This window comes from Eubalaena glacialis, chromosome 5 (genome assembly GCF_028564815.1).
Source record: "Eubalaena glacialis isolate mEubGla1 chromosome 5, mEubGla1.1.hap2.+ XY, whole genome shotgun sequence".
Lineage (NCBI taxonomy): Eukaryota > Metazoa > Chordata > Mammalia > Artiodactyla > Balaenidae > Eubalaena > Eubalaena glacialis.
This window is the reverse complement of record NC_083720.1, coordinates 50,742,084-50,749,295: the sequence shown is the minus strand read 5'-3', so window position 1 is coordinate 50,749,295 and position 7,212 is coordinate 50,742,084.

The following is a 7,212-nucleotide window of genomic DNA, read 5'->3' as shown; positions in this document are numbered from 1 at the left end:
AAACAACTAAAGCCCATAATAAACATACTATTTGAAGCATCACCAATTTTACAAGAGGTAGAGACAGTTCCTAAATTCTCCATTTCTTCTTATTAAAAAAAAAAAGAAAGAAAGGAAGGAAGGAAGGGAAGGAGGGAAGGTGGTAGAAGGAACAAAAGAAGGAAGGAAGAAAGGAAGATACAACCAAAGAAACAAACTATATATATATATATATATATATAGACTAACTTAGCACAGAGCTAAGGCTAAAAAACCAGGGGGAAACCAGACCTGCTGGAAGGTCAATGATTGTGATCCGGGGAATCAGCAACAGCACCAAAGCCAAAGCCATCAGAAAACTATAAGAGGCTGGAAGGGGAGCTTGGGTCTCCAGTGTTGAGCCTAAGTTCTCTGAAAGGGCTGAAATGCTCCCAGGTTTCTGGAGTCCATTGACTATTAGAACAAAAACTTCCCAAACCTATGCTCATAGGGTTATTATTCATTAAGTTCGAACAACAAACACATAATTCAACAGAAGAAAGCAATCCTTCATGTCTGAGCATCAACAAAAAGGAAAAAACAAAGAATTAAACCAAAAATTCCTCCAGTTGATGGAAATGTTAGACACATAATATGGAAGTGCATCTGCTTGAGATATAATGAGATGGAAACTGCAGTCTTAAAGGTCCTCAATTAAAAGTTTATCAGAAATGAACAAATACATTTTAAACTACATAATTCTAAACCTAAGCATATACTGTTTGAAGTAAAAACTTCAATTGACTACTTTAACAGCTGAAGTGTTACAGCTAAAGAGAGAATTAGTGAAGTAGAATCTATGTCCAAAAAGAGTTAATAGGAAACAGAAACAAAAAGATGGAAAATATGACTGAAGGGCTGCAAGATATAAAGGGTAATATGAGTAGTTTTAATATATATGTAACAGTCCCAGATAGAGAGAATAGAGGAGAGGCAATATTTAAAGCAATAATAGATTTTTCAATTTTGAATAAAACATAGATCCAATATCCAGGAAATGATAAATATAAATAACAAATACAAGGAAATTGAAACTGAAACATTTTGTAGTGAAATTGCAGAAGAATAAAGACAAAGAGAAACCCTTAACACTCTAAGAGACACAGTAAATGTTCAGCTATGTTGGCTATTTTGATGATTAATTTATTTAACTGTATGTACTGCTTCCCTGGACCTTGACAATTCTAGCAGCTCATGCACAGTCCACAAGTTTGAACTCTAACTTGGCAATCCAAGTTAGAGTTCAAGGAAGCATACTTTTCTTGACTTGGCATAATCTCTTGGGCACTTCTCTGAACTAGGCCCTGAGCTCATTGTTTCTACGTGCTGTTTCATTCAGTCCTCTTGGCAACCCTCTGAGGCTGATATCACCATTATCAGTTGAAAGAGAGGATGCCTGGAATTGAGGAGGTTTTGTGATTTGCCCAATGTCGTGTAGCTGGAAGGGACATAGCAGAGGCACAAATCCCTGACTTCTGACTCCAGATCCATTTTCCTCTGAACATTGTATCTTGTATAGAATAAATAAAATAAAAATTTTAAAGTGACACATCTTTTACTCCTTATTCTAGTGAGGCCTGCATTAGAATATCTTCAACTTAAAAAGTAAATATAATTTTTTTATAATCCTAAAGTTAAAATAATTTATATAGTTAAAAAGCAGCCAAAGAGAAAGAACACATGGTCAACAAATGAATAATTACGGCATCATTGGGTGTCAGAGATTAGTTATAAGATCTCTTCAAAGTGCTGAGGGAAATAACTGCTGACTTAGAGTGTTATAACCAGCAAAATATACCTTTGAAGAAAAGCATGAAATAAAACCATGTAAAGATGAATAAAACTGAGAAGTTTCCACAAAGAAAACTGAACTAAAGAATATTCTATAGAATGTATTTAGGGAAGAAGGAAAGTCAAACTTTCAAAGTCAAAACACAGTACATGTATACTATGCAAGTCAGGAGGAAAGTGATCAAATTTAAAGAGTCCATGGTTCTTAAATTGCTATCAAAAAGGATTAAGATATTGATTAATTTTGGACTTTCCAAAACTAAATGTGAATGATAAAATTTTAAGCATCTATAGAAAAAGAAAATATGAAATGAGGAAAAAATATGAACTCAATTTAAAAATAGTAAGAAGCATGATAAAAAGAAAAATATAAACTAAAAAGTGAGGTGGTAGGAAAAGGCCTAATATATCATAGTCACAGAAATAAATACATATATTATACTTATCAAGAGGCAGGAATTATCAAGGTGGATTTTAAAGTGCAGTTATATGCTGTTCATAGAGACATGGCTAAAAATTAGATACAGAGAGCCTTAAAAGTAAAATGATAGAAAAGATATACGAAACAAATACTAACCAAATGAATGCTGACAAATATTTTAGTAGAAAAAATATATCTTAAGATCAAAAGCATTGTTAAGGACATAAACTGTCGCTAATTTAACGATAAATTAATGATACAAGGCTAAATATACCAGGATTCTCTTATAATTATATTTTATATGCTCCTAATAAAACTATCTCAAAATAAGTAAATAAAACATTGATAAAGCTAATGAGAAAAGTTAACAAATCCTTCATGTTATTGCAAATTTGACATAGTTTTCTCAATTCTTGATAGATTAAATTGGAAAAGATAATAAGTAAAAATGCAGAAAATTTGAACGAAATTATAAATCTAGAGTTAATAGATTTATTTGTATGAAGACCTGAACTCAAAAATAAGAGAACACAAATTCTTCCCAAACATCTGAAACACTTACAAAAATTATGTACTGGGTAATAATGTAGTTTTCAATACATTTCAAAATATAGTCAAGATAAAGACCATATTCTCTGACCACAAAGCCACTAAGAGCAAAAAGACATTAGACACATACCCACTTCTAAATAACTTGTGTGTTATTCTAAAATTGTTATTCCTAAATAACAACAAAAACTGCATATTCAAACTTTTTTAGAAGGAAATTTATGAAGTGCTTATATTAAAAAGAAAAAAAGAAAGGCCAAATATTAATATGTTGTGTGCAACTAAAGAAGATAGAACAAAAACCTAAGCATAAAAGAGAAAGGGCATAATAAATCTGAATAGAAACAAAAAATACAAAATAATTATAAAATTATTCTAGAAACACACAAAAGTTGATTACTTGAAGACACTAACAAATAGATAAATCTCAGGGAGGACCAATCAAAGAAAGAGAAGTAAAAATAAACAATATTAGAAATTAAATGTTGACATAACTACAAGTGCACAGAAATTGAAAAGATATTAAATCAGAGGATAGTGTTGGAAATAAAGTTCTTATTGGGTAACTATGCCACTCAATGACTTAGGAAACACATGAAGAGAAGGAGGCTTGGAAAAATATGTTCAGACATTGCAGTTGAGGACTTTTGGGGACAATCAAATATGGTGTCGAATAGTTGTCTTACAGGCTTATAGGAAGATCCATAGGTAGACAGGCAATCAGCAATAAGTAAAATGTTTTAAGTATTTTCTATATGTCACAGATGCTCTTAAACAATGTATACATGTTTTCTTCATTCGTGTGTAAAACAAATTATTCTCACCTTTATTTTACGAATAACCGATCTGAGGCATAGAAAAGTAATTTCTCATCGCATACCTAGTAACTGGCAGAGTAAGAATGCAAACCTTGAACAAAGATCTACTGTTTGCAGAATTTGTGTTCTTAAACACTGTCCCACATTCCTTCATCTGAGCTGGAGATTTATAGTTTGGTATCCATCACGTTATAGATGGATATTGATGCCCTGGAAGAAAAAATATTAGCCAGAGGGATTATTTAAAATAAGAAGGTAAAAGGGCAGAATTCTGAAGATTGCCAATAATTAAAGGGTAGGCCAAGGAGAAAGGGAAGCTCACAAAAGCGAGGAAAATGAAACGGTCGAGGAAGTATAAGGCAAACAAGGAGAGTGCGGTAAAAGATAAGTCATAGGGAGAGGGCATTTCAAGAAAGAAAGAGCAGTCAATAGTGTCAAACTCTGCCAAGTGTTCAGGTAGATAAGGTCTGGAAATTATTTATTGGATTTAACTACAAGGCCATCACTGCTGACATTGACAAGAGCAGGTTCAGCACAGTGGGGGACTTTGAATCCAGATTTCAGAAGGTTGTGGAGTGAAAAGGAGAAGCAGAAGTGGAGACAGAATTCAGACTTTTCTGATATGTTTCTCACCTCTACTCTATGCAATAGGAATATGTCTATCCCCCATTTTGCAGTGAAATTATGAGCATGAAGAGGTGAGGTCAAATGCTCATGGTTACTCAGTCAATTAATGAGAAGCCATAGTTCAAGTCCAGGCTGTGACTGCTTCATTAGGCCAATTATCCATGGATAAGTAACAAAGCAAAGCCTTTCAGAAGGAGCTGAAGGGATTCAACCAACAAGTTGAGAGGTGAGTCTTAGAAAGTAGGAGGGGCGTTTCTTACATTGAAGGAAAGAGGTAATCTGGTGCAGAAGCATGGACACTTGAGGCTATGGTAGCTAAAGTTCAGGGGGTTTCCATGAAAAGAATTCTGTTCTTATTCTGAAGTTGTCATTTAAGGACATCTGTGAGAGATGGGTTGGGTGATAGGGTTAGAGATTTGAAGCAAATGGAGATGGTTTGACATGTGTCATAGAGAAAAGGAAAAATGAGCTTATTATGGACACAGTAGGACTGTAGGACAGCTATGAGCCATTTTATATCAATGACTACAAACTAGTAACAATCGCAGCGTGCAAGACTGTGTGTTTTTCCTCGAGCAGTGCTTAGAAGCTAAGAGAAGTAATTCTCAATGACTTAATTTTGCCAGGTGAAAACAATGGAAGGGATCACAGAAGAATTGGAGTTGAGGCTATTGACCAAAGACCAATTTGAAGTGATTATATTTGGAATCCAAGCTGGATAGGAAAGGCAGTGAAGATACAAATATAAGCAGAGACGTACTTCAGGGCAGTGGTTCCTAATCTGCCTGAACAGTACTCGGGTTGCTTTTGTAAAATATCGGAGCCTAAATCCAAAGCCCATAAATTCTGAAACAATTGATTTTTGGTAGGACAAAAAGCCATTGGACATTTTCTTAAAGCTCCCAGGGTGATGTGAATGTGTCCCAGACACGATCAGGGTGTTCCAATTAGGGGAAAGAAGTGATGTAGAAAGAGTTGAGTTCAGGAGCTGAAGAAATGGGAGGTTGGGGAGAGAGTGAAATCATTGACTTAATTATCAGAGATAAAGCTTGTCAGGATGGGTCCAAGTGGCAGCCCCACTGTGACCCTTGGCCAGTATTGGACGTGTCCTCTATCTGGCCTAGAAGTCACCCTGGATTATGGTAGGATTTCAGATAGAAAGGAAAAGTGTGAACTAAGGGCCATAGTCTTTAGTTGAATAAGAGGGTTAACTCAGATATTTGTGGATGATAGCAAGGAAGAGGAGTTCAGAGTGATTTAGCCAGATGACATGTGTTTCAAATTAAGAGGTTTTGTTTTTGTTTTATTGTTGTTTTTTTTTTTCCTTATGGAGATGAAGACATAAGCATCAGAAGAAGCATGTTAGAGGTAGTTTGACTCTTGAGTCTATAAGATGTTTTGCAAGTTTGTAAAAACAGCAGCTGCCACTTAAATGAGCGGAATCCTCTCGGAAGGGCCAAGTTATAGTTAAGTCAGGTACAAAGACTAAGATCTGGCAAAAAGGTTGAGGTTGTACCATAGCTTTTTAACAAAGATGGAGGATTAATAGGAAAAGGAAGCAAATGAAGACCAGTCATTAACGTGAAATACAAGACATTAAAGAGATGAGAATATCTTGGAGAGGTAGATAATTGGACAGATTTAAATATTGAGTATGGAGGATTCACACTGAAACCACAAATAAGACATGAATGCACCTTACAACTTAAGTATTTTAATAATTCTAAAAGCACTTCAATTTGTTGTAATTGTTTTTCATTTGATTCTATTGCATAATTATATCATCTATACATAATAATTATTTGGTTTTTTATTTGCCAATATGTATGCCTCTATTTCTCTTTAAGCTGTCTTGTCTATATTTTTGATATAGATTTTCCTTAATGTATAAGGAAGTAGTCTCTTAAACGTTTATGAGAAACAAACAGTTAATTTTATCAAATGCATTTTGGGCAACTATGAAAATATTCACGTGGTTTTTCTCTTTTGAACAATTGATGATATATGCACATAATACATTAATATAAGATAAGCAATTGCCCTTGAATTTTTTGGACCCAGTCCATTTCATCATCTAATATTGCTGCTTTAGTATGATACCAGGCACAAATTGATAGTGTTTTCTTGAAGATCTTCAAATCTACAATTCTAAAACTGTGGCAATACGGTGTATTTTTATATGCTAATTTGAAGGTTTTTTGTGTCCATCTTTTGTTCACTTCATAAAGTATTTTCTATGTTTTGAAACAGCCTAAATAGCATTAGACTGATCTGGACATAACTTTCCCATAAAAATCATCTGAATCATCTTTCCTTGGTATCATTTTTAGGAAACTTATTTTTTTATAGTTTCATATTTGCTGTTTGTCTTCATTTGATTTTTATGTCTCAGATTACTTTGATAATTAATATATTTTTATATTATGATATATTTTCCAATTTTTAGTTTATAGTGATTTTTACATTGAAAATAATATTGTCTATGATCTTAACATAATTCTTTTTATTCCTAATGCTTCATAGTTGTGACTTCCTTCACTCTCATTTTCTTTCTTTCAATTTGACTAGGTTTGACTATTCTTTTTCATATTTATTTATATTTATTTTTTGATTCTGCTGCTTTTTGTTTTTCTACCTCATTCCTTTCTGTTTGTATTTCTTATTTATTAATTCCTTTATTCTGCTTTACTCACTTATTTTTTGTTTTACTTTGTCATGAATTCTTTCTTTCTTTCTTTATTTTTGGCGTGTTGGGTCTTTGCTTCTGTGGGAGGGCTTTCTCTAGTTGCAGCGAGCGGGGGCCACTCTTCATTGCGGTGCACGGGCCTCTCACTGTCACGGCCTCTCTTGTTGTGGAGCACAAGCTCCAGACGCGCAGGTTCAGTAGTTGTGGCTCACGGGCCTAGTTGCTCTGCAGCATGTGGGATCTTCCCAGACCAGGGCTCGAACCCGTGTCCCCTGCATTGGCAGGCAGATTCTCAACCACTG